The 27,041-nt window shown below is 43.3% G+C and overlaps 1 protein-coding gene across 8 annotated transcripts in view; it reads left to right on the top strand.

Moving 5' to 3' along the window:
- LOC148162538 (uncharacterized) overlaps positions 1–27,041 on the top strand; it is a 212,497-nt gene that overhangs the window by 98,803 nt on the left and 86,653 nt on the right. For 7 of the 8 annotated variants that reach the window (XR_015766798.1, XM_088018644.1, XM_088018642.1 and 4 more), the window contains one exon: positions 12,288–12,345. The gene's annotated coding sequence lies outside the window, so the exon portion shown is untranslated. Of the gene's footprint in view, positions 1–12,287; positions 12,346–20,275; positions 20,428–27,041 lie in introns of all 8 variants that reach the window. The other variant, XM_088018639.1, reaches the window with a different exon arrangement.

Below are 27,041 nucleotides of genomic sequence, written 5' to 3'. Positions count from 1 at the left end.
TGGCTCCCCAGTGAAACAGAGTCAAAGAGATGATTTATCAACCTTTAGAAAAGCATGTGGTATTAGTAGGTCTAGCACTTGACTAAAGGACAAATATTACCCTGACTTTATTTCCTGTTTTGAAGGAGTCCACATATTAAGGGTATGCTGTTGATATGTTTTGTCTTGATTTTACTAAAGCATTTGACTGAGAATTCTATGAAGATGGTGATATGTTGTTTAGATCAGTAGCTTCCCCTCCTTTTTTTTTTTTTTCCTTCCCTCTTAGACCAGATTCTCATCTCTATTCCATATCTATTGGAAGAGAATTACTGAGAAAAGGGCGCAGGAATCCATATATTAAAAAAGCTTATCCAGGTCCACCACAGCCATTCCAGACTGCTGTTTGAGAAACACAGAAATTTTCAGATTTTGGTGGGGGCGGGGAATCCCCTGCTCAAATAAAATTTTATATGAAACTTTACCATGTAAAACAGATAAAGGCACATAGTACTAACATAAATTTTTTGAAGTCTATGTGTATAAGTTTTTCCTGAAGAGTCAGAACAATGAGGCTGTTAATGAAAAAAAAGAAACATTTAAATCTGGTGTTGAAAGTAACTGTGTAATAGCTGTATTCACATCAGCTTCGGTGTTGAATAAAATTGTATCCTTTGCTTTAAATGCATAATATTTAAGAAATCTGCACTTAGAGATAATTACTCACAAATTATAACAGTGTTTGCATGTGTGTGTGTGTGTTTTGTTTTTAAATAACTTGCCTTGGAATCCCAGGATGCTTTTCACTTCTACCAGCCTGACGTAGGGAATATTTGTCTCAGAGCCCTGACCCTGTACCGAAACCTATGGAAACAATTGCGCACATTCCTTATCACAAATCTAAAGTCATACAGGAAACCTCTAATTCTGAGAATAAATATTTACCCTCTCTCAAGTAGGATATTATCACAAAGGACTTTTTGACTGTGGTCAAAGCAAGGCCACACGGATACCCCGGAGCCCCGCCCGGTGTGTAATGGAGGCCCGCACTGGGTGTGGTTTTGTACTTGCGTGCTCACTCGGACAATTGCACGAGAGCGTGCACAGGAGACCGCGGGGCTACAACTTCCCTTACTTGTGTCACACTTCCAAGAAGTCCATGTGTGCACGGACAGGTGGCCCCGGAGCGTGCTGTGGGGGCCGCATGGGTCCCCCAGACAGGGTCGTTAGGCATGACCTGTGTATCTGCCGTGGGTGAGAGGTTGGTATGTTGTCAACCATTTCAGTGTCATTCAAAACAACTACAGCTTTTAAAATACCTAAAATACATTCAAACATGAGAGACAGATGGTAGTATCCTTGGAGCACTTCCACAGAAATGCTCTTTTTAAAAACATTTGTCTAATATTGACTGATTTATGTTAGGAAAAATGTTTGGTTTCCTGCAGAATACAGAGAAAGCTGGGGACAACTAGGTAGTCGCAGACGAGAAAAATACTACAATTGAGAAAGTGGGTTTGTGTACACAAAGAACAAAGTACTGTCGAGTACAAGTGGGGAAGTGACCTCTTCTGGCCAGAAAATTAGGGAAGGCTTCCTGGAAGGGAAGACATTTGAGGAGACCTTTGAGGATATTTAGGTCTTGGATATAAGAATATTAGGGAAAAGAAATGATACTCTAGGGCACTTCACCTTTTTGGAGAGGATAATTTTAGGCAAAAATAGCATAGATATCACTCTTCTCCTAAACAGATAACCTTCTTCGCTAGTAAATAAGCTCTATATGCATTTAAAAATGTAATCCATTCATAATCTGAAAAAAGGATCATTTTCATAGATTTAAACATGCCTGAGGTTTCCTTCGAAGTTATTACTATCAGACATTCACTCATTCACATTTAGACCTTCCTAGTGATATTTTGCTAAGCTTGGCTGCCCCCCCCCCCTTTTTTAAAAGATTTATTTCACAGAGGGAGAGAGAGAACACAAGCAGGGGGAGCTGTGTAGGCAGAGGCAGAGGGAGAAACAAGCTCCCCAAGGAGCAGGGAGCCTGATGCGGGGCTCGATCCCAGGACCCTGGGATCATGACCTGAGCCCGAAGGCAGACGCTTAACGACTGAGCCACCTAGACGCCCCCATGTTGCATACCTGAAACTAATATAATACTGTATGTCAACTATACTTCAATAAAAAAAGATTTATTTTTAAAAATCTGATTATGGACTGGAAACTAGATGATACTAGGGAATCACTCTTCATTTTCTTTTTTTTTTTAATTTTTATTTATTTGAGAGAGAGAGAGAGCACAAGCAGGGGGAGCGGCAGGCAGAGGGAGAAGCAGGCTCCCCGCCGAGCAAGGAGCTCGATGTGGGGCTCAATCCTAGGACCCTGGGATCATGACCTGAGCTGAAGGCAGACGCTTAACGACTGAGCCACCCAGGCGCCCTGGCTGCCCCTTTAATACCTACATGCCCCATACATTTACCCTAAACCTGGCCTCTGAACCAGTGATAGCTATCCGTTCATCCCTTTATACACCCATGCTGGAGTATTGAGCACCTTTATGTGCCGGTCCTGGAAAGTTCTAGGAGCCCTGCAGTGAACCAGTCAGCACTGGTCCAGGGACTTGGACGCCTGGAAATCACCTTCTGTTCTTATCATTGAACTACATTTAAAAAGATAACAATGCAGCTTTTCCCACACACTGATAACAGCCTCAAGTGTGCACATCCCAGAACTTTTACATTTTAACAAGGATCAAAGCTTCACCTAGAACTACTCTCTAATCAGGCAGTGAGTGAGGGGAATTGTGGTTTGAGTCTTGGAACTTTGCCAGCTTATATGACTTTCTAAGCAAGCAGGGTTGGTACTGTCCTATCTGTACTTTAAGGTGGGGACTGGCTCTGATAATATTCCTCTCAGGAAAGTAGCCTAAAGAAAACTCTACAGCAGGAGGAAAATAAATTAGATATACCATAATGGAAAAGAGCTCTTGTTACAATCTTGCCTTTTTGAGGGGCAGGAGAGCAGAACACGGAGAGGGGAGTGTAGCACAGAGCACCCTAGTGCACAGCCTAGGTGACTGTTGGTCCTTGGGCAAGTCATTTAACCTCCCTATTGGTAAATACAGATTATAATGACAATAGTACTCACCTCAAAGGATTGCTGAGGGTCAAATGAGTTTTAATACATATATAACGTTTAGAGTTGCGTCTGCCATAGTGTAAGCATTAGGTTGAGATTAGCTGTTATTTCTTTCAGCTATGCATTTTTCCAGTTTTTCTATTTCTGACAATATACAGTAGCTATAAAGAGTGGGTAAGAAGCTAGATCAAATGAGATGAGTCATTCCTTCTTTCCCCTATTCACACTCCCCACCCTCCTGCTCCACAGACCCCAGAGTTACTTCTTTTGCAAGGCTGCAACATCATATTTGAGTGTATGACCTTGAAATTTTCTGATTAAGTAATTCTGGGCAAAGCTCTGCTGGTTGGAAAATAAATCAGGCCTCCCACACATACCTGCTCAGCCAAGAATTTGTTTGCTCCAGGAGCCGTGGGTGGGCGGGAATGGGAGCAAGTACACACCCAGGCTTATGTGAACTCTCTGTTCCTGCGTGAGACTGGGGCCATCCTCCTCCCTCTTCTTTGCCAGTGCTTCCTGGTCATTTCTTTCCGTTCTCGATTGGAGAAAGAGAGAAACAAACATTTTCATCTTTCATTTTCTCTCTCTCCCAACTTCAGGGGAACACTCCCCCCATCCCTGTTTGTTTTCTGAAGTTTGGCTTTGTATTTGTCGCTTCGTGTTGCCCTTGTGTACATTTCTCCCAAGCCCAGGGATAGAGACCCCCTCGCCTGCCTTTGCCCTGGGACCTGCCACAGGTGCTCCTGCCTGTGGGGCACCTGCCGTCTGCGTCCTTGGGGGGGATGGGTGAGGTGGTTCCTGTGACATGTGCTCTGTGTGACCTTCAGTTATTGGTTCTTGGCTTGTTTTTTCTTTTTAGTCTACTTAACACTACGTTCCCTTGTCCTAGTGAAGTGCTTTTGTTGGAGCAGGTACGCTCGTAGTTTCTGAGTATGAGAACAGGCGCGCATCAGGCCCTCTCCTGTGGGAGGCAGTCTGGGATGAGGTAAAAGGAGGGCTTCTCCGGCCTGGGGAAATCTCCTTGGGGCAGACCTAAGCCCAGAAAGTGACTTGACTGGAAGCCTGCGTAATGACTCCTTGCCTGGCAGCGACTGCGAGAGACTGTGTGGGACCTGGAGAGCTCTCAGCAATGAGTCGTTCCTCTTCTTTTGTTTCCTTCTCAGGTTATGGAACGCAGGCCTGTTGTAGGGATAGGTAGGTAATGGGTGAATTCTTTCTAATAACTAGGCTTCCACATGGAGGACCTGGCGTTTGGGGGCCTTTGCCCTGGAGTCGGACTCCGGGAGTGAGCCCACCTCAGGAGAAGCGTCCTTCTCCCCCGTGGCTGGCTGAGGAACAGCTGAGGCGGCAGAAAGCTGTTTGCAGTTTTGCCACTTTATTTCCCCTCTACTTTGCTCAAGTTATAAGGAAGAACTGGCAAAATTAAAAGTAAAAAATTTTGTTTTGAAAATTACACCCTATCTACAAACAGCCCCAGATCAAGAGTAACCACCAGACATCCTGTTGCTCAGTATGCCTGCTGGTTGGGTGTTGCTGAGCTCAGGGCTCCGCCTGGGCGTTTTGGCCTTGAAACAGATCCACGTTCTCCATCACCCAGCACCAGCCACCTCTGACCGCCACTGTAAAACCTGCAGGACAGAAACCCATAATGATGAAATCAGCATCTGGCCAGTTTGCTGTGCCGTCCTGCCCTTTTCCATTTTACAAATCTAGGATATTTTGTAAAAAAAGAAACACTGAAGGAAGTTTATCCGATTGACTTGATGTTAGGCCAGAAAACTTCTGCTAATACCTCTGAAATCTGTATCTTAAAGCTATTTTTTTAAGCCTCATGAGGTGAACTAAAGACCTTCACCAACTTCTAAGGTTCTCATTATGGAGAAGGTCCACGTGCTTCCCTCTGTAATAAGGAAACGGGGTGCCCCCCAACCCCCTAGGAGGAGGCTGCCGCCGCTTTGTCAAGCCTTGTCCCAGAGCTGCCTGGGTTGGCCGCCGTGGCACCTGCGGAATCCAGAAACCATCCTTTTGCCACCCAGGGCAGAACCACAGGAAACAAAGTGGGACTAAAGGCAGCAGGCTCCCGGGAGGTAAGGGTGGGGATGTGTCTGTAGTTGTATGTGAGGGGGGAGGAGGAAGAGAGAAGACACTCAATCCCGGGTGCCAGTGCTGAGGCAGAGCCAGGCTTTGTGGGAGAGTTTTCTGGTCTCAGGGGTGGGTTCACCCGTTGTCATATGTTCTTTGAGAAAGGTGTGGTACGGTTTATGGAAATCCTTCCAAATGGTAATTATTGTTATTAGCAACGGTTCCATAGTTCCCAGATTTATTCACCTGTCTTTCACTCCCCTGAGAAGTTCCAATCAGAATGGCCCTTAATGTAAGTGACCACAGAGCATGGACTTGTCATGTTTTGAGTATTGGCAGTGGTAGGGTAAGAAGTCAATTAACTTGGGTGAAGATCCTTTTATTTTATTTTTTTTAAAGATTTTATTTATTTGTCAGAGAGAGAGAGCACAAGCAGGGGGAGCGGCAGGCAGAGGGAGAAGCACGCTCCCTGCTGAGCAAGGAACCCTATGTGGGACTCGATCCCATGACCCTGAGATCATGACCGTAGCCGAAACCAAGAATCAGACACCCCAACAGCTGAGCCACCCAGGCGTCCCTTGGTTGAAGATTCTTAAGAAAATGAGAGTAAGAGGTGAAATGAAATTTCCTTTATTTGTGGAGTTCCTCTCACAGCGAGAGAGGGAACACAAGCAGAGGGAGAGGGAGAGGGAGAAGCAGGCTCCCCTCTGAGCAGGGAGCCCGATGTGGGGCTCGATCCCAGGACCCTGGGATCGTGACCTGAGCTGAAGGCAGATGCTTAACGACTGAGCCACCCAGGTGCCCCAATAATTCATGTCTTCCTACATAGAATAGGTTCATTCAGACTACCTTCCCTCTCAGTATCCGAAGTCCTCCTATGAGAAACGTAACAGATGATAATTTAGGCAGCAGCTTCTCTTCACTTCCCTCCTGTCCTCTGCCTTCCTCCCCTTTTCATCTGCACACGGGGTCCAGGCCACTGCGGTCGGTGCTGCAAGTACACGGGTAAGTGCCTGAGGTGCTGCCCTCAGAGGCCTCACAGGCTGAGGGTGCACAGCTGAGTGCGTTTGCACGGGGAAGAGGTGTGTGAAGTTCTCTGGACAAGGGGCAGGCTCTCCACCCGCTCTTAGAAGAGAGACAGCCCAGGACTCACAGAGGTTATGTGGAAGCGGAGATTTCCAGTCAGGGGGTGCCGCGGAGACGCGGAGCCCTTCTAGGCCCTCGTGCTGCAGCGAATCATGAAGCCATGCCTGGCTCGGTTGGGATGTGTGATGGTGGGGAGTGGCAGGGTGGCAGGATGAGGCGATCTCAGTAACGATGGGAGCTCAGTGCTTGGCCAACAAAGAAAGGTGGCTGAGAAGTGTATTGTGTTAGGAAGTTTTACCTTACATTGTGCCAGGGCCGTCCCCTTTTCTAGCCCACCTTGGGTTTTTAAGCTGCAGGAGCAGCGTGGAATGAGCCTGTGTGCTCTTAGGCCGCATGCCCTTGTAGGTAAGGTGATGTTTTGCTTCTTTAAGTCTTGCCCTAAGCTGGGTATACCTTCATTTATCCCTTCTAATAGGTTTTGGTTAATCGTTTGTTTCCTTAATATAAGCAACGACAATTCAGCTCATTCTTTCAGAGTCTGCAAACCAGTGATTGCCGTCTCTGGGTTGATGTGGTAGATCTCCGAGCGCTTACTGCTTCTGTACCTTCTTGTCCGGTGACCGCTTTCTGCCAGGTTCCTACCCCTGCGCTTTTTACAGGATCCCTGAGGTGGGGGAGCAGTCGGGGCTGTGAGTCGAGCCTCTTCCCTGCGTCCCTACGGTCTCCTCTTTCCCACCGCCTCATCTCCTTTTGGTCATCTTCGGGCTTCAGAGAAAACAGTGAGTAGGCCTTTCTCACACGTGCTGGGGATCCTTGTCCTGGGGAAGCAGTCTTCTTTTTTTTTAAACAATCTCACCACTATTATCTTCTACTTTAGAAGCAAATGAATAAAGAAATACATACCTGTGAAACAGTAATAAAAATTATTGAGGATGCACTGAAATATTAGCTCAGGGCTGAGGCTAGGGACTGAGAGAGGCGTGTTCTAGCTCAGGTTCTATTTTCATATGAATTATCTGTAACTAGAAAGTATCTGTTGTCTTCTGAAGGAGAGATTTGGCCATGTGTGTACCCCTGTGTGTACCCCATGAGACTCCCCGCCAGAGAGTGGAGGGACCGGGTCCTGTGGAAGAGCTCTCTAGGGCTAATTGTCCTAGAAGCCAGTAGGGCTGGTGCCTGAAGCAATCTGTGGCTATAAGCTTTCCCCCGTGATGAAAATTCTGTGCGTCCTCAGCCAGTGCCACAACTGTCTATGGATTAGCCTCTTTACTAAAGAAGGTGGAGGTGGAAAATGTTGAATAATTTTGGTTCTTTCACACCCTCACCTCATGCTGAAGCTGGGATCTTACCTATAGCGGTGGTCCTTTGTGGGGACCCTTCTTCCACGTGGGAAGGGGGTGAGTGTAGGAGAGGGAGAAGGGAAAGAGACCCTTCTGTGGCTGGTCAAACGGGAGTTTCAGATCAAATCCATCAGGGAAAGATGCCTCAGAAAAACTGCTTGTTGCTGGGATTTAGTTATCCCACACTATGGAGGGCAGATTCTCATTTTCAATATAAAGAGTAAAACGGTCTTAAATGCGGATGTCTCAGTCTCTGTCACTGGTACTTACAAAGAGAATAGAAGGGAGAGCGGATGGGGACAGGACAATGAATATTCTAGCACTGTGTACTCAGATTGTGGTCCACAGACCAGCAGCACGAGCATCACTGGAGAGCCTACTAGAAATGGAGAATCGCAAGCCCCCACCCAGAGGTACCAAGTCAGAATCTGCATTTGAACAGACCTCTAGGCAATTCCTGTGTGCCTCACAGTTTAAGAAAACTCTGCTTTAGGGGCGCCTGGGTGGCTCAGTCGTTGGGCATCTGCCTGTGGCTCGGGTCATGGTCCCGGGGTCCTGGGATCGAGCCCCACATCGGGCTCCCTGCTCTGCAGGAAGCCTGCTTCTCCCTCTCCCACTCCCCCTGCTTGTGTTCCCTCTCTTGCTGTGTTTCTCTGTCGAATGAATAAAATCTTTAAAAAAAAAAAAGAAAGAACACTCTGCTTTAGAGGGGCGATGACAGTAGTTGATTGACCATGAGAGATTTACCTGTCTCGGCACACTTTGAGAAAAGCTGAACAGGTGAGGCATATCAGCTATAGGTATTAAACACCGGCAGTCAGAGTTTAATTTTTTTGCAGCTAGAGACCAGGCCCCCTGATCGTGTTTGACTAAACCGCAGCGCCCTGTTTAGGGAAGGCCAGGGGTTTGTTTACTGCACAGATGACTGCCCTCTGGCTTGATGACTGCAAGCCAAATGCTGCTTCTCTGCCCTGAGGCAGAATGGTTTCCATGATGACAGCTAGGCCTTGCTCCCTCCCATCTACCCCCCCCCCAAGTTAACCAAAGAGCAGAGAATTAAAAAGAGTACTTAAAAATTTTTTAATAAAAATTATTTAAGAATTCATCATTGTCAATTTTTTATTTTCACCTTATCATCATGGGTTTCTCGGGGAGAAAGTCTGCAAAAAAGTGTGGCTTCCTCAGTGATGTCCCAAGTATTTTTTCTGGTTTGAACTCAAACTGATAGAGCTGACAAATGTCAGGGTTAGATCATATTGATCCAAGTCTGGTTTTAAAAAGTACATCTGTTTGGTCCTCTTTCATCAAGTGATGCAAAGATTTTTTTGTGTTTAATTTTTTCTCACTGTCTGTGATGATTGTATGTTACTTGTATATAGATAAAAATCCACTAAGTTTTCTTTTATGAAAGTAAGAATTAAAACCAAAAAAACCCTCTTAGTGACAAAAGGATTAAGACGACCAGAATCAGTCCTTACCGGAGGTAGAGTTAATTCCCAGGGCACTTCGTTCAAGGGCCCTGAAGAATCCACCCACTTTTTAGAAGCCCTGTCACTCCTCTACTCTAGTTTAGTGGCTCACTGCACTCTCTTGCCTGGATTGTTTCAGTAGCCCACTAACTGGTCTTGCTACCTCCCTCTTACTCTCTCTTCAGTCTGTCTTCAACATAGCAGCCAGATCATATCGGCTTCTGCCCATGACACCTCACTTGCATTCCAGGGCTCTCAGAATAAAAGCCAAAGGCCTTATAGGGCCCAAAGAGACCATCACTTACCTCTCTGACCCCATATCCTATCACCATCTCCCTTGCATATCCCAGTTCAGACAGGCCACACTTCTGCCTCAGGGCCTTTGCCCTTGCTGATTCCTCTGTCTGTCGCTGTCTATCTCAATCTATCTACATAACTCCTTCCCAGACTTTCTTTGGGACTTTGTTCTTATGTCAGTTTCTCCAGTGAGGCTTTCTTTGACTGCCCTATTTAAAATTTAATCTCCCCTTCCTACCCCCACCCCCCTCACTGGACATATTTGATGTTTTACTTAATGTGTTTTCCTTGTTTGGCTCCTCCTAGAATATTACTTCCTTGAGAAGAAGGGATTTTGTCTTGTTCGTCTTGTGTTCACAGCACCTGGAACAGTGCCTGGCTTATTCAAGGTGCATTCTGTTTGTGGAAAGAGTGAGTGAAGTTGGCCCTTTCCAGCTCCATGACTAGACATGAATTTAGATCCAAGGGCACTGTGGGACTTCTTCCTACCAGGACTGTTCTCATTCACATCACATAAGAGGACTGAAATGTTAGGAGAACATCTTTAAAATATTAACCACAGCTGTGAGCCATTGAAAGCATTCTACATAGTGCGTTAGGAAATGCCAACTAATTGTTGATTTGTAAGGCAAATGGGAGACTAACACAGTACACAGCAGGCCCCCTGTGTACCAGGGCCCAGGAAGGAAGCAGAGGAGCAGTATCTGGGGCCTCCTTCAGGAGTCTTCACACTTTCTTGCTATCAGCCCTTTGCTTGGGGCAGGATCTCACAGCACACTCAGTCTTGCGTACCCCCTCCTCCAAGGGCTGTGCCTCGGGGGTTTGTGTGCATGCGTATGTGCATGTATATTTGTTTGCCAGTGTTGTCTCATCGAAGGCTTCCTTTGGCCACAATTTATGTTTTCCCTTTTGTTTATAGCATTTCTTAGTAACCCACTGCCACAGGTCCTCTGTGCAGAGTTGCTACCCAAATGTATCTTGAACTTTGTGCTATTTGTCTTTTAGTATCTTAAGATTTATTGTGGCCACGGAAGTCAAGGTAACAGTAATGTTATAGAAGTGAACATAGACAATGCCCACGTAATTATTGCTGTGGCAGAGGTGGGAGGACACACTGGGGAGGAAGGAGCCCAACCAAGGACGCCATGTGGTCTACTTGGCAGAATTATTCCTGTTTTGGTGATGGATGCAACAGGTTCTTACAGCCTGAAGCCATCCTTCTTCCTTCAATGGAATATCTCTTGAATGTCCACTCTTGTGGAATATGCTCATAAAATGAGTCCAGCGTCCACCTGCATGGAGCTTCTTATTACTCTAATGGGAGAAATAAACGTACATAATTACATACATGTGTAATTCTAAGCTGTTACTGATAAGTGCTACAAAGGAGTAGCTCCAGATGCTATGGGAGCTTCAGATGGGGGAATTTGTCCCAGTGTTGGGGTCAGGTCACGTTCAAGGGTAGGATCTGCCAGTTACACAGCAAGTGTGTGCTTGGGGGGGGGGCGGGGAACGGGGCAGAATATTGTTATTAATTTCCAGGCAGAGGAAATGAGGTATGCAAAATCTCTGAGGTGCTGAGGGATTTTACACGTTCAAGAGAGTGAAAGTAGACCAGCGTGGCTGCAGTGGGTGAAGATGACAGGGTGGGTGGTGCTGGAGGAAGCTGGGCCAGGTGAGCAGGGCCAGAGCGAGGCCTTCAAGTCAACTTTTTGGGTCTTTTATCATGAGCCCAATGTACAGCACTGAAGGGGTTTGAGGCAGGCTGAGCCATGAGCTGTTTTCTATCTTTGGATGTATACTCTGGATCCACCAGATAATGGTGGATAATGGACTGGAAGGGAGGGAGAGAGCAGAAGCTGGGAATACATAGGAGTGTCTTGAGTTGGTCCAGGAGAAGGATGGTGGAGCCTGGACTAGGTTGGTGGTGGTACAGGAGATGGGAGGACACTTGTCTGGAAGAAGAATGTTGGAGGCCATTAGCATTGAGATTGTGATTGCTCTGATATGTTTGCTGAGCAATCTTCAGTTAATTTGGCTTGACCTTCCACCTGCCTGTAAGGTGCCGATACCTGGGATTTCAGGAAATATTTGTTCAGTAAAGAAATGTGAATGTATTCAGTCAAGCTGGATGGAGCAAGTGTCCAGACCGTCTGGCAATCGTAGTTTTCATTGTACATAATATAAAGGTATTATAGCTTCATACATCAATCTCTTATGAGCTTTGTTAGCATGAATCAGTACTGATAAACATAATCATTTCTGGAGTCTTAGTGAGGTAGAACTTTTGGATGCAAGAAATTTGATCTAAGACAGTCATGAATTACCTGTCAGTCCTGAATTCCCAGAGGTAAATGTTACCTGGTGAAAACACTCTGAACAGCTACCTTCCCTAGGCAGGACCCTCTTTTTTGATTATTGCTTTTCCATTGTCATTTTTAAAAAATTTTAAGTAAATCTATGATAGCTATATCCACCAATTGTTTCTGCCCTTAGAACAGCAGTTATTTCCTCCAGTGCAGAAAGGTGCTGCCCACCTAAAAAAAAGAATTTGAGAGGGAATGTAGTTTGAAAAGGCATAATAAATGTAGAAGGGTTCAGAATCAAGAACCTTGTTCTAAATTGTTTCCCTATGCGTCTAACTTTTTAATATGGCACGTTGATTTCCTTTGAAACCATCAAGTATCTGTTTTCCAAATCTCCTATTATCTAGGTGTACGGTGATACTGTCTCAGTGGTTCGACCTAGGGGCTCAGGAAAGTTATGCAGCTGAAGTAATTGACTAAGGCGTCACGAAGCCCTCTTGGAGCTCCTGAGTTCAGAAGTCGGCAGTGATATACAGCACGTGTGCTTTTATGACTACTCACTGTATTTTCCTTACCTTTTTCAGGAGAAAAATGGAAGAAATGGAGGTACTTTCAGATGGAACAGAGTGAGCCACTGAACAGGTAGGGCCTGAAATTAGCAGGGGTTGTGTATACAGTAACTCAATGAATTTGTATTTGTGAAGTCCTTACAAGGGTACCTGGCACATTGTAAACACTGTATGTAAGGGTTTGCTCTTGTGAAGTTCTTTAAAATGTGCCCAAGCCCCAAACAAACCAGTCATACAACCAAAAAGTACCGAACAAAAACAAACCCTTTGCTCCTAAAGCAATCGGGAACATCATTGGTAATTAGTTTTTTCTTTTTTTTCCATCATTGGTAAATTCTGTGGGACCTGTTAGGCTGGCCTAAGAAACTTTCTGTCTCAATCTTTGAGCACTCAGCGTGTTTGAACACCCATTCATTTTTGATTTTGAGCATTCATTCATGATGACCTTTTAAGTGTCAGATACGTTTCCGTTTTGAACAAAACAAGCTTTTAAAAAATTTTTAAAAGAAACCGCTCCTTATCATTCGGGGAAGAGATTGCAAAAGTGACCTATCACCTTTCTCCTCCCCTATGTCTGCCTCTCTGGATCTGCACAATTCCCGCCTTTTTGCCTTGCTGTGGGGAGGCTTGGGTCTCCTGGTCTAGATCTTACCCTCCCTCTCATTTCAGCTCTTCTCTCTCCCCCGGCTCCTCTTCCTCAACACGGCACTTGGTTCAGGACCCAGAGGAGACCCTGGGAGTGGGGCCCGCAGTCTGATTAGGTAAAGTTAGACATTTCTCTAGATGGCATTCACATTGCACCTCCTTCCCCCCAACTTACATAGTTTACTTTGAACACTCTGTCGTTTTATGTTTTGTCACATTTCCCTTCTGGGATTTTGGGATATTACCTTTGGAAGTTAGTTTTTTGTTTTGTTTTTTTTTTAAGATTTATTTATTTATTTATTTAAAAGGTGGGGAGGGGCAGAGGGACAGAGAATCTTAACTAGACTCCGAGCTGAGCTCAGGGCCCGACGAGGGGCTCAGCCTCACGACCCTGAGATCATGACCTGGGTGAAAATCAAGAGTCAGACACTTAACCGACTGCGCCACCCAGGCGCCCCTAGAAGTTACTTTTCTGTTTGGAGGTGTTACAGATGACATTGTCACCTCGAGAGAGGTGTGCACTGGTGGTGCACTCCGTATGTAGTGGCTTTCAGACCTTTGTACTGGAAACCCACAGGAAGAAGTGGGTGTTACATGAGGACCTGGCACACACATTTGTACATGTGGATGTATGGTTTCCCAAAATAATACCTTTACTATTTGTGAGCTGTGATATAATTTCCTTTTTTTTTTTTCCTCTTTCTTCTTGCTTCTTTTGTCTCTAATGCTCCTTATAACCTACAGAATAGGTTTCATATCCCACTGGTCAGTTGTACTTTGACAAGCTTGTAGTATTTTTAGGTGTGGTAGGGATACATGCTTTCTTCCTTTCCATGTTCTGTAGTAACGTGCACAAGTCTCTGTTACCCCTAAACACTCCCTCAGACTTGCCTTATTTTAATTCTTTTTGTGCAAAACTCTCTCCTTCCTTTTGTTTTTGTTTTTTTTAAAGATTCGTTTATTTTTAGAGAGTGCGTGCAAATGGGGGAGGGGCAGAGGGAGAGAAACTCAGACTCTGTGCTGAGCCTGACTCCAGGGGTCCGATCCCAGGACCCTGAGATCATGACCTGAGCTGAAATCAAGAGTTGGACACTCAACCAACTGAGCCACCCAGGTGCCCCTCTCCTTCCCTTAGTAACTAAGCTTGTGTTTCTATTTTTCACATACCATTCACTTCTCAGGTCTCTTTGTTTGAACTTTGACCTTCCTCTGCTGACCAGTAGCCAAGAATCATTTTACCATTTTGAGTGAAACAGATTCCTCTGTGCTATTAGATCTTGCCTATTAAATGTAATTTTCAAAAAAGTAACACTTTTCATTAATTCCCGTATCTGCTTAGATCCCCAAATTCAATTTCTCAGAAACATACCTTTTCTGGTGGCCTGATCTCACAGTTCATGCCTTTACATGGTTCCGGGATCACAAAATTATAGCAGTGCGGGGGTCTTCTGTATCCTGTGATCTTTTGGGCTGGCATCGTGGGCTGTAGAGAGACACCTGCTGGCTCAGATGTAGAGTTGCATTGTTTTGCTATCCTGAAGTTTATCATGTTGTCATTTTTAGGACCTTAAACTTTCATGATGCGCAGGTAAGTTTGTATGTTGGAATGCACTGAGGTCATTCACCTGACCCCCTGAAGCAGTCTTAGCATCTCCAGCTCCACATCCAAGGAACTGAAAAGTATTCATATCCCATCACCCAGTCAGAAGCTAATACCTAATGGGGAAAAGGGTTTCATGGTAAAACTAGATTCCTTCCCTTCATGTGTTCTTTAACGGGACCACAAATTGATAGTTTAGTAAAGCACCCAGTAAGCCGAGATCCATTTAAAACTTTTGGAAATGATAATTCACTCTTCCAAGATAGTTAAGAACTTTTTAAATGGTTTAGGTTTGCAGCTTTGTTTGTTATATGGGTAGTACATTTGGTTCTAGTTATAAGTCTAGTTCTGGAAAACAGGAATCTAAAATCTGTGCTTCTTTATTTTGACGTCCTAATTGGAATATTATAGTGACTTCTGTGCAGTGCTTATTCTAGCAAGTTTTTTGTTGTTGATTTCAGAGGCAACTTTATTTATAAAGAAATCATAATTATATACACCTAAGACCACTCAGTGCATGCAACAGATTTTAAAGATTTTAATGTGCAAAGTGGTTCTTTCATTTTTTTAACTTTAATTTTTTTTTTTTAGGGAGAGAGAGAGAGAAAACAAGCACACAAGCTGGGGAGGGTCCAAGGAAGAAAGAATTTTAAACAGTCTCCACACCCAGCACAGAGCCCAGTTTGGGGCTCACCTTGGGGTTCGATGCAGGGCTCAGTCTCACGACACTGAGATCATGACCCTGAGATCATGACCCTGAGATCATGACCTGAGCCGAGATCATGACCTGAGCCAAAATCAAGACGCTTAACTGACTGAGCCACCCAGGTGCCTCGCAGAGTGGTTCTTTTAAACAAAACTAATATCCACCTATTTCTAGGGTTTTGCAGATAATAAATGAGGCAACATGCTCCAGTTTTCTGTCCTTGTCTACTCCTAGTACACAGTACGTGCCTAGCAGCCAGTAAAAAACACCAAAATGTGTATGATGGTCCCTTTAATCAAGAGCTTTGATAGTGTGCAGGAGAGGAAGCTAAAACCTCACCCCTGCCGTGGCTTCCCTCACAGCACTTGTCTCTTCCCTCCGTTGCAGAAGAGAAACTAAGTGTTCTCGAACAAGCCTGTACCTATGGCTTCAGGAAATGGCAGAAAAGAAGGTTATTAATGGTTCAAGGGGACAAATGATGGCAGAAAGAGAAACAACGTTTGGGAACATAAAATACTCTGAGTTTAATAACCCCAAGCCAGAAGAATAACATGTATTTTTAAAAAATATTTCACACTCGCCCAATTTTTCTGGCCATCTTCCTTTACACCTGTTCTGAGAGGGGAACCTGAAGTGCAACTAGAAACCATTACTCCTTTTATCAAGGCACCTAGACTGATCATGAAGAGTGGGAGAAGTCACATCAGGTAGCCAAGCACTTTTTAAAAGCATGAAGAGAAGAAACAGAAGACCATAAACAATAAGAGAGGAAATGGAGTGTGGTATGGCTTGCGAGTTTTGAACTTCAGTGCTTCAGTCTGGTTATATGGTGGTTGTCCTGAAATAAGGGAAGCGAACTGCTTGGTCCACTGTAAGTGCTCAATACATAGCAGCCACTGTTGTTGCCACGTACAGGGCTACTCAGGGGCACTCTCAGTACGTTCTTTTCCTTGTGCTTCTAATAGTTAGGGATGGATTTGTTTTGATCTAATCTGTATTTTTTGTGACCATTCATATGCAAAGAAAACGATGTTACCAGCCCTGAGTGAGTATTTCCTATGTGCTGAGCATTGGGTGAGGAGCATGAGGGTAGATGGATATTGCTGTCATCCCACTCTTATTTTTTTTCTTTAAATTCAGTTAATTAATACATAATATATTACTAGTTTCAGAGGTAGAGGTCAGTGATTTATCAGTTTTGTAAAATACACCATGCTCATTCCTGAATGCCTGTCATCCAGTTACCCCCTCTCCCCAACCCCCTGCTATCCCAGTTTTACAGAGTGTGCACAAGGAAGCTCAGTGAGTCTCGTGTGAGAGAGAACTCAGCTATCTAACCCCCGTTGGGAATGAGCCATCGCCAGTCCCTGAATGCTGGTTGGCTCGGAATAATGTTGCTTACTTAAAGCTTTAGAAAAAGCTTTTTGTTTTATATTGTTGATTAGCTGTGATAGCCAGAAAGGAAAATACCACTTACTGAAAGAAAAGGGGTTTTAATAGAATTAAAAAGTGTAACTCCGGGGCACCTGGGTGGCTCGGTCTGTTGAGCATCCGACTCTTGTTTTCAGCTTGGGTCATGGTCTCAGGGTCATGAGTTCGAGCTCGGCGTTGGGCTCCCCATGCTCAGTGGGGAGTCTGCTTGAGACTCCCACCCCACTCTCTCTCTCTAATAAATAAATCTTTAAAAAAAAAACTCAGATTTTTCTAAATTTGGAGCATCGCTTTAATAGTCCTGATGTTAAAGATTTTTAAGTAAACATTTGCAGTTTACAGTCTACTGTTTAGTCCTCAGAGATAGAATAGTGTAATATTTTAAAATATTGTAAAATTTTAAAAATTAGAGGTAGCATTCCCTTTTAAAGTCTGTGTAATCAGCATGAGTATCTGAATATATTTCCTGAGTGTCCTGTATTTTCACAAGTACATGGTATATCTTGCTATTGCAAGTAGGAACTATAAGGCAGACAGATTCCAAAGGATTTCAGTATTTTGGGTATGTCTACATCAATAATTGGAAGAAGATAAATCCAGCACCTTTCATTGAAGGGGCAAATAAATACAAATACCTACAACCAGTTTTCAGTTGACCCCCTTAATGGGAAGAAACAATACCATGGTTAATCATAACTTACTTTCTTGTTTAGTTTTTGCTTTAGAGTTCTTTGTTTTCTGGAGCACAGGGGGTTGGCATTGGATTTAGAAGTGGCTCAATATGTAATTGTGAAAAAGAGGAATGTCTCTATAACTTAAAATACGTTGCACGGCGCCTGGGTGGCTCGGTTGGTTGAGCGACTGCCTTCGGCTCAGGTCATGATCCTGGAGTCCCGGGATCGAGTCCCGCACTGGGCTCCCTGCTCAGCGGGGAGTCGGCTTCTCCCTCTGACCCTCCCCCTTCTCGTGCTCTCTCTTTCTCATTCTCTCTCTCAAATAAATAAAATCTTTAAAAAAATAAAATAAAATACGTTGCAAATATTGCCACGTGTTTAGAATTAATACATAGGGAGTTTATTACGTTTCATATTCACTTGCCTATTCTTAAAACTATGAATGTCTAGGGCGAAGCAGGAAGTTAGAGAGAATCTGTCTTGATAAGCCTTCCTGGCTCCCCTCCCCCACTACTCCCATCTTTTTTTTTTTTTCTTTTAAGGTAAAATGAGTATAGGATTAAGATCAAAATACTGGAAGGGGAAAATAAGTTGGAAAATAATTTAAATTTAAGCTTGAGAATTTGGAATTGAAAGGAAGGTTAGAGGACATTTACCTTAACCTTTTCCATTTACAGATAAGGAAAGTGAGTTCCCTGTGGCTTGCCAAGGCCACAGAGCTATTAAAAGGCAAAACTGATCCTACATGGAGATAGTACTTACTCCACTGGAAGTTTTAATGGGATTTTTTTTTTTCTTTTATTGAGGTGTAATTGACAAATAATATGGTAAAATAAAGTGTACTTTGACATATATATATACCGGGTTAAAGAGTTTCTTTCACTTGAATAATTTTCAATAATGGGTATTAAACCTCAGTCTTCTTTGTCTTTTGTTTTTTAACACACTACCTGAAAAGCACGTGTCTTAGCAAAGTGTCCTGGAAAGCAGAGCCTAGTCCTATGCCTGGCGCTCTGTTTTTTCCCTACTCTGCTAGACTGGGGGGTGGGGGGGGCATGGCGGCCTGACGTGTGCACAGATAGGAAAGGAAGAGAGAAGCTGTCCGTGCCTCCGTGAACACGAAGCTTGTGTGGGATTACTTTTCAACCTGGACCCACTTCTTTCCTAACAGTAGCTGCTCTCTGGGAAGTTCCATGTGTTTCTAGGTGTGTGTACCCCTTCGCAACCTAGAGAACAACACCCCTAATTTCGTGTGTTCTCAGGGGGCATCTGTCAGATTCCCTCAGTAAACAAAATGCTCCTGTGCAGAAGGTTATTATCTGTATTATTTTTTACTGGTATAGAAGCAGTTTTAGTGTTGGCCATTAACTTACTAACGCACTGAGCTTGCTGAGGCTACAGTTTTACATTTGACTCCCCTCCCCCTGCCCCAGAAATCATTCAGCTTCCCAATTTAAGAAAATCTGATTTTCATGGCCAAGAACTACCCTCATCTGGATGGCTGTCTTCAAAATGAATGCTCTTGGTCCCAAGCAGTGAAACACAGGGTAAATGGGCAGCAAAATGAACATCATCACCAAAAAAAAAGCCCCAGTATGTAATACCACTAGTAAAAAGTGTCATATTTTATCCAAAGCCTTTATCTTTCTTAGAAACTGTTCAACTGAATTGGTACATACTTGAATCATCCTTTAAAAAAAAAAAAAACTATAGAAAATGTATCCTAGCCCCTGTGAAAAGTTATTGGTTTTATTTTATTTTATTTTATTATTTTTTAAAGATTTTATTTATTTGAGAGAGAGAGAATGAGTGATAGCATGAGAGGGAAGAGGGTCAGAGGGAGAAGCAGACTCCCTGCTCAGCAGGGAGCCCGATGCAGGACTCGATCCTGGGACTCCAGGATCATGACCTGAGCCGAAGGCAGTCGCTTAACCAACTGAGCCACCCAAGGCGCCCAAAGTATTGGTTTTAGACACAATAAATATGTGTTAGAAATAAACAGTATAATCTGACCTAGAAAAGAAGTAACTTTAAAGATACCTAAAAATAACCTAAAAATTATTGTAGTGATAGATGGTAAAATCATATGACATTGACACTGGCATGTACACGGTTATTATTCAGTTGGAAATACTATTTTGACTGAACTCTATGTAATACGTATTTTTTAAAAGATTTTATTTATTTATTTGAGAAAGAAAGAGAGAGAGAGCACATGAGAGGGGGGAGGGTCAGAGGGAGAAGCAGACTCCCTGCTGAGCCACCCAGGCGCCCTGTAATATGTATTTTTTAAAAGTGTTAAACCTGGGTGGTTCAGTTGGTTAAGTGACTGCCTTTGGCTCAGGTCATGATCCTGGAGTCCCAGGATTGAGTCCCGCATCGGGCTCCCTGCTCGGCAGGGAGTCTGCTTCTCCCTCTGACCCTCCCCCCTCTCATGTGCTCTCTCTCATTCTCTCTCTCAAATAAATAAAATCTTTAAAAAAAAATAAAACTGTTAAACCATTGCCTTACTTTTTTTTTTAAGTTTACTTTTTTGTTTTTAAGTAGTCTGTGCACTCAGTGTGGGGCTCAAACTCATGGCCCTGAGATCAAGTCACATGCTCTTCTTACTAAGCCAGCCACGTGCCCGTATCATTGCCTTACTTTAAATAGGCTTCTTGGAGAATGTATAGATAAGCAAAGGCTGGGAAGGCATTGTCACAATATACTTAAGCCTCAGATTTTTGTCTTAGTATATGAGTATTACATTACATTTTGAAAGAATCCTGAATTCTCATAGTTTAATTCTCCACATACAGTGCATCATTATGCATTAATATTTTATCATTTAAGTTTGAAAGATAGTTATGTTTGGCCACAAGGCGCTCTTACAAGGAAAATTTCAAATTATGTGGCCAAGGTGGGGAGGTCAGACCAAGATCTAAACGTGGTTTCCCTTTGGTTCCAGGATTCATTTGCACTGGCCATTTTAATTCAGATGGTATAAGAAGACGAAGAGTACTTCCTTCTCCTTTCAGGATGGAGAAGCACGTTATGTTTGCTCAGTGCTCAAACAGTACTGCGTTAGTTTCTTACTCGTGGACCTGGTAGCTGGGAAAGGTAACTGTGCTACCAAGAATAGTGTTGATTTTTACTTATTTTTACTGTCTGTCTAGGCTCTATCTGTAGCGCTTACTATATATCCTGAAGGCAAGGGGGGCAGGGGTAGATTAGATGAAAAAGAGAAAACTTGGGTACATAATTCTTTCATATTTTTCTGAAACACAAGGGTGCACCTGTCAGTGTATTTTATACCTGCGTTATCTTTGGATCTTGTTTGAAACCAATGAGGAGAGTAATGCAAGTGGGCGCAAAGAAAGAAGCGCCCCTCCGAGCTCTGTGTAACCCAGACCGACAGTAACCACAAGGGCTGCCAGCTTCTCACTGGTCTGAGGAGCTAAGACATGGAAGATGTGTTGGCAATGACTGGCTAAGTAGGAAAGTTGAAGCACCCGAGAATGAATCCTTTTTAACTTTAAATAAGAGTTCAGTTCATTACCGAAAAGTAGGTATGCACTTTTACATGTCTTCTAGGGAAGGAAAGAAGAGATGGAGTTTGAACTAATCTGCTGGGAAGCGTGTTGGGAACGTGTCAGGGGATCAGAGTGTGAAGGAGGCTAACTGTGGCATCGACGGTGGGCTTTAACCGCGGGAGAAAGCAGGAGGTGCAGCCGAGGCAAGAGTGTTAGCACAAGTTTGCCTTTGGGGTGTATTGATTTCCTGCTTCCTCCCCAGTGTCACAGACTTCCTCTCCATTAGGGATGTTTGTGGTATGAACTGTTAAGGATGTGATACAACTAAGAGTGAAGGCTCTGGATCCAGACTTCCTGGGTTCAGATGCAGCTCTGCCTCAGGGGCAACTGACTTAATTTCTCAGATTCTTCATCTGTAAAACACGGAGAGTATTAGTCTTTACCTTTGTGGGATTCTTGGGAGGATAAAATGAGCTAATGACATGTAAATGAGTCAATGAGAACACTTTCAGGTGCATAATAAGCACTCAGCATGTGTTGGCTATTACTATATTATATGGCCCCACTTAATTTTTTTAAATAATTTCATCCTCTCTCCATAACCTCTGACTAGGGAGAATAGACACTAAACTGACGAATGAGTGAATAATGATTTGCATGGTATCTTTACAGTTGTTGATTACTAATGTAAATGCATCTTGCTTTGTGGGTCAGTTTCCAAGATGAGGCCATGTAGGCACAGCGCCGGTTAAATTAAATCCACACATGCATCGTCCCACCTCGTTTCAAACATGATCTTTAATCTTCTTTCCTAATAAACCATTTTCTTCCCTGGGAATCACAGAAAGGATTATGTTTTACATCATGAAAAAGTACACATAACACACACACATAAAAGAAACAACTGTTACCTAAAACAGTAGTTACACTAAGTGTGAGAAACTCTTGTTTTCTATTTTATTCTATTCTGTTTCATTTTTATAAAAATGCTGCTTGCAATGCATCGAATTTATTTTACAACCCGCCCTACAGTTTGAAAAACACTTCAGTAAGGTCAGTTTGACTTCTCTCCAGAACCAAATGGGAGGGGATACCTTTGATTGTAACCAGTATTCCCTTTTCTTTCCGTACTTGCCCAGTAATGGAACGGGAATTCACCAGCTTTAGACACACACAGTCACACTCATGCTTATACTCATATTCAAAAATGCAGTCCATCTATTTAGTAAGGGCAAAGTTTGTGTTGTGATCTAAAAGGCCTTTAAATATTACTGTATTTCAGATTTACTTTTAGCACATTTGTGACGTTAAAAATGCATGTAGCTCAGGGCACTTGCCTGGTTTGGTCTGTGGAGTATGCAACTCTTGATCTCAGGTCATGAGTTGGAGCCCCACACTGGGCATAGAGCTTACTTAAGAAAAATTGCATGGAGCTCATATCACTCGAAGATAGGGTCCAATAATGATTTTCAGGAAATAGTTTAAGGTTAGGTATGATAATAGTAACCAGTTTTTCAGATCGTGATAACCTAACTTCTATTCCATGCCTCCTCTCCCCAATTAAATAAGGAGTTAAGTGTCCCACAGAAAAATGATTTGATTGTTAGAACGGAGAGTTGTTGTTAGAACTAGAGAGTTCTACCGTGCTGTCTATAGGCTCGGTTTGTTCCTTTTGGCCGCACTGTGTGTTTGAGAGCCTACTGCTTAGAGCTATTCATGCCCTGTGACCATGAAGCTAAGCACATACCACTCACTACCCCATGCTGAGCCTTGACTCTGTTCTCATCGACTGAGTCACCAGCCAGGCCAAATAAATTGCTTCTTTTGAAAGATTGGCAAACAAATTCTTACTAGGTTTACCACACAAAGCCTTCCCACATTATAAACACTTGCTTCGCACACATTCTGGTCACCCGTATGACCAGTCACACGTTGCCTATGGTCGGCCTCCCAGACTCCCCACCTCCATCCCAGGCTTTCCTGGCTCAGCTAAGAGGTCTAATCCAACACTTTTCCATCTTAACTTGGTGGAACTCTATTAAATCCTCTTGCCCACCCCCTTTTTCAGGTTTTAGTCTTCGTGAATTCCAGCCATATATTACTACTTTTTTTCTATATTTCAAGTAAATCTCTCTTTTTCTAAGCTTTTTTCCTTTCTTCCCTCTGTTCAATTCTGGAGAGCCCCCTGGTGATGCTAGTCACAGCTTTAATCTCAAGGGTAGGGATATAATCATTTCAAAGGAAAAGAATGTAGTATATTTGGAAGTAAAATAAGGCATAATAACCAGTGTTACCAACTTTCGAGTAATCATGAGGTCATCCTCTCCTGATTAAATTTTCTTACACATTTGCACACAGAAAAATAAAAATTATTCTTAGTTCTATTAGTTTATTCCTTATATAATTACTAGTATTGCAACACAGTTACAATATTCATTTCATTTCAGGTATATAGTACTACAGATACATTATAAGTGAAATAAGTTTCTGTGGCTTGATCTGGCTACTGTCGCGAGCAACATCATTCCTCAGGGAAAAGTAGCTTCAGTTCTAAACCATCGACATAGATACGTATGGGGGACATAACCAGGTGTTTGAGGACTATTTGCAGTCTTTATTTCTCTTAACCATGATTTTGGTTCTGGAAAGAGGTTGACTATTTTAAAGTCATCTAAGTACTACTAGAGTGCTCCCATAATTATTTTTAATAATAAAATGAAAATCATGGGAGAATTCACAGTATTTTGAAATGAGAAATATGGTTAGTCATGAATTTTGAAACAAGAAGTCACTTTTATCCCTTCTATATATGTAAATGTTTATGACACTGTCTTGGACATAGAGTTGGCTACTTCTAAACACTATGTTTATTCTGAGGGACAGAACATTGGGGCCTTTCCCTGATTCAAGTTGGTGGTTCCAGGTGACTCAGGACAGCTCCTTCACTCTGGCCATTGTCTTGCAAGAACTCTGGAAATGTGATGTCTTTGCCTGAGGAGACACGTTAACCTTTTTAAATATAACTGGGGAACAGCAGGCAGAAAATACTTAGAAAGAAAAGGCTGTTACATTTTCCTGTTAGAAGAATATTAGAGGCATTGGCTCTTCATGAAGGCATTTCAGTCTTTCTTCTGTGTGTTGATCTGGTATTACATTTTTAAAATAACAATTACCGGGCGCCTGGGTGGCTCAGATGGTTAAGCGTCTGCCTTCGGCTCAGGTCATGATCCCGGGGTCCTGGGATCGAGTCCCGCATCGGGCTCCCTGCTCCTTGGGATCCTGCTTCTCCCTCTGCTTCTCCCTCTCTCTCTCTCTCTCTTCCTCTGTCTCTCATGAATAAATAAATAAAATCTTTAAAAAAAAATAAAATAACAATTACCTGGCAACACTTTAAATTCATTCCTCATATTAAATCTCAAGGGAATTTTTTTTTTTTGGTTTGCATTTTCATATATAGTCTGAAACTTATTGTACCATCTGTAGCAAGCTAATGGCCACTGATGAAAGTAGAATCATAGCAGGGGATCTTATATGTCCCAATGATGTTCTTACTCATTTAAAATTCATTATCCTGACAAAATTTTGTGTTTATAAAATGACCTTGGGGGCTCCTGGGTGGCTCAGTCGGTTAGGTGTCCCAACTCTTGATTTCGGCTCAGGTCATGATCTCAGGGTGGTGGGATCGACCCTCCTCTTGGGCTTCATGCTGGGCGTGGAGCCTGCTTGAGATTCTCTCTCTCCCTCTACCTACATCCCTCCACCTCCCCCACCCCAAAAAGACGTTGAACTTGCAAATATGCTAAGGATATCGTTGCCAAAGAGATAAAAATAGAAACCATAATTTTTGTGTTAGGATCCACATTAGCCAAATACAAAATAGGATTCCCAAGTTTAATGTAGTGTAAGCAGCATTTGAAATATGACTTGACATTTAAGAAATTTCTATGTGTGCCCAACTTTGAGAAACAAAGGCATACATAGAATAATGTATGAGTTTTAAAAAGTCACCAAGCCCAGGTATGAGAAGGGTTGAGGTATGAGAAGGTATGAGAAAGGATAAAATAGAGCCCTTGGGGGGCTACTGGGGGGGCTCAGTTGGTTGAGGGTCTGACTCTTGGTTTCGGCTCAGGTCATGATATCAGGGTCAAAGATTGGGCCCCGACTCATGGTCTGCACTTGGCACAGAGTCTGCTTGTCCCTCTCCCTCTGCTCCTTCCTCCGCTTTCTCTCTCTCTCCCCATCCCCCCCCCAGATAAATAAATAAAAAGTCTTTTAAAACAGTAGAGCCCTTGGGGCTTGGCAGTGTCGCCTCAGTCACTTTGGGGGATGATGAGTAAGTGGGCCCAAATAAACCCCCAAGGAGGGACTTTCCCCCCTCTAGTCTGCCACATCTACTAAGGATGCTCCACTCTCATCTGGTGCCCATACTGGACTTTCTCCTAAGATTTCATTTGGGGGAAAAAATTGGTTCCAGTGCTAACGTATAGTTTGAGAACTGCTGTCCTGACAGATCCAAATTCTCCTGTCAGACAAAATACTTGGAACACCAGCTACATTCTACATCAGCTCATGGTGAAAAGTTGAAGGTATGAAGTTGGTTTCCTTACTGGCAGATGTCAGAGTGCCTAGTCGTCCTGAAACACCAAGGGGCGAACTGGAGAGCTTATTTCTAAGTGTGCTGGTTGGTGTCCCTCTATCCAGAAAATTTCCGTAGAAACTTTGTGTATTTGAGGAGAAGGTAAAATCCTTTTTATTAAAGTGAAATGTAATTTTCATACTTGCTGATGATGTTCAAAAAACATTTATTTTACTGCTCATGTTATAATGATGGGGTTTCCCCCCAGCACTTTGGACTGAAGTAATTTGGTCAAAGTAGAGAACAGGTGATGAGAAATTACTGTAAATATTCTGGAAGGTTCCACAATGTTAGGTTGGATGAAGAAGGTACCACAAACAAGAACTATGGAAAGATGGCATCATTTCAAATACATTTCTCAGTTTGTTTTTAAAAAAATCTTTTATGTGGGGGTGCCTGGGTGGTTCAGTCAGTTGAGCAGCCGACTCTTGATTTGGCTCAGGTCATGATCTTAGGTTGTGGGATCAAGCCCCTTGTCGGGCTCCTGACGCTCAGCGAGGAGTCTGCTTGAGTTGCTCTCCCTCTCTGCCTCTCCAACCCACATGCACGAGCATGTGCTCTCTCTCTCTCACCAAAAGAATAAATAAATCTTTTTAAAAAAATCCTTTATGTTCAGGGGACAATGGGGGTGGAGATGGGCACAGGAGGCCAATGTGAAGTCCAGCTTAGGGAATGCATTGCTGGCGTGTCCCTGCTATTAGATGTAGACTCCTGAACTTGTGTGTTTGTACACTTCTGAAGAAGTTATTTTTGGGGGAGACTTCTGAGGCAAACAAACTGATAGAAAGTTCTTGATCTGGTACCTGGAACACAGTAAGCAGTCAGTAAATGTGAGTGTCCTCTCTCCTTCATTTTCTTCTTCTTGTTTTTAGCAGTGTATTTTTTTTTTCCAGTGGCAGCATCTTTTAATGTAATGTTCATTTCAACCTCAAGTACTGCATTTTTCAGGTTCTGCAACTCAAGCTTTTCTCTCTTAATGGAGTGATAGAGAGGTGGTGTGGGTCAGGGGGAAGGTCAGGTGAACCCAGACTGGCTCTCCTTTCCTGGGGAGTTAAAGCCACAAATTGTTCTGAGGAGGCTTTAGTGTTTCTTACTGCTTCTGACTTCAACAGTAATCAAAGACAAAATAACTGAATAAGAACGGAAAGTGACAGCAACTATAATCAACTATTCAGTTCCATTGACGGGAGGAGTAGTCCTCAAACTTCAAAGTATATAAGATTAACCTAGAATCTAATTAACATGCAGATTCCTGAGCTCTACCCCAGAGGTTCTTTTTTTTTTTTTTTTAAGATTTATTTATTTATTTATTGGGGGGGGGCGGGGAGGGGCAGAGGGTGAGAGACAATTCCAAGCAGGCTTTCTGCTGAGTGTGGAGCCTGACACGGGGCTCAGTCTCAGGACCCTGAGATCATGACCTGAGTTAAAATCAAGAGTCAGATGCTCAACCGACTGAGCCACCCAGGCACCCCTACCCCAGAGATTCTAAGTCCAATCTCAGGTCATTCTAATGCACATGGTCCAAGGACTACGTGCTGAAAACCCCTAATTCTAGAAAGATGGGT

This window comes from Eumetopias jubatus, unplaced genomic scaffold, assembly GCF_037043125.1.
Source record: "Eumetopias jubatus isolate StellerSeaLion01/CBP00866 unplaced genomic scaffold, mEumJub1_p1.0 scaffold_14, whole genome shotgun sequence".
NCBI classification, from domain to species: Eukaryota; Metazoa; Chordata; class Mammalia; order Carnivora; family Otariidae; genus Eumetopias; species Eumetopias jubatus.
This window is presented reverse-complemented; position numbering and strand designations above follow the sequence as displayed.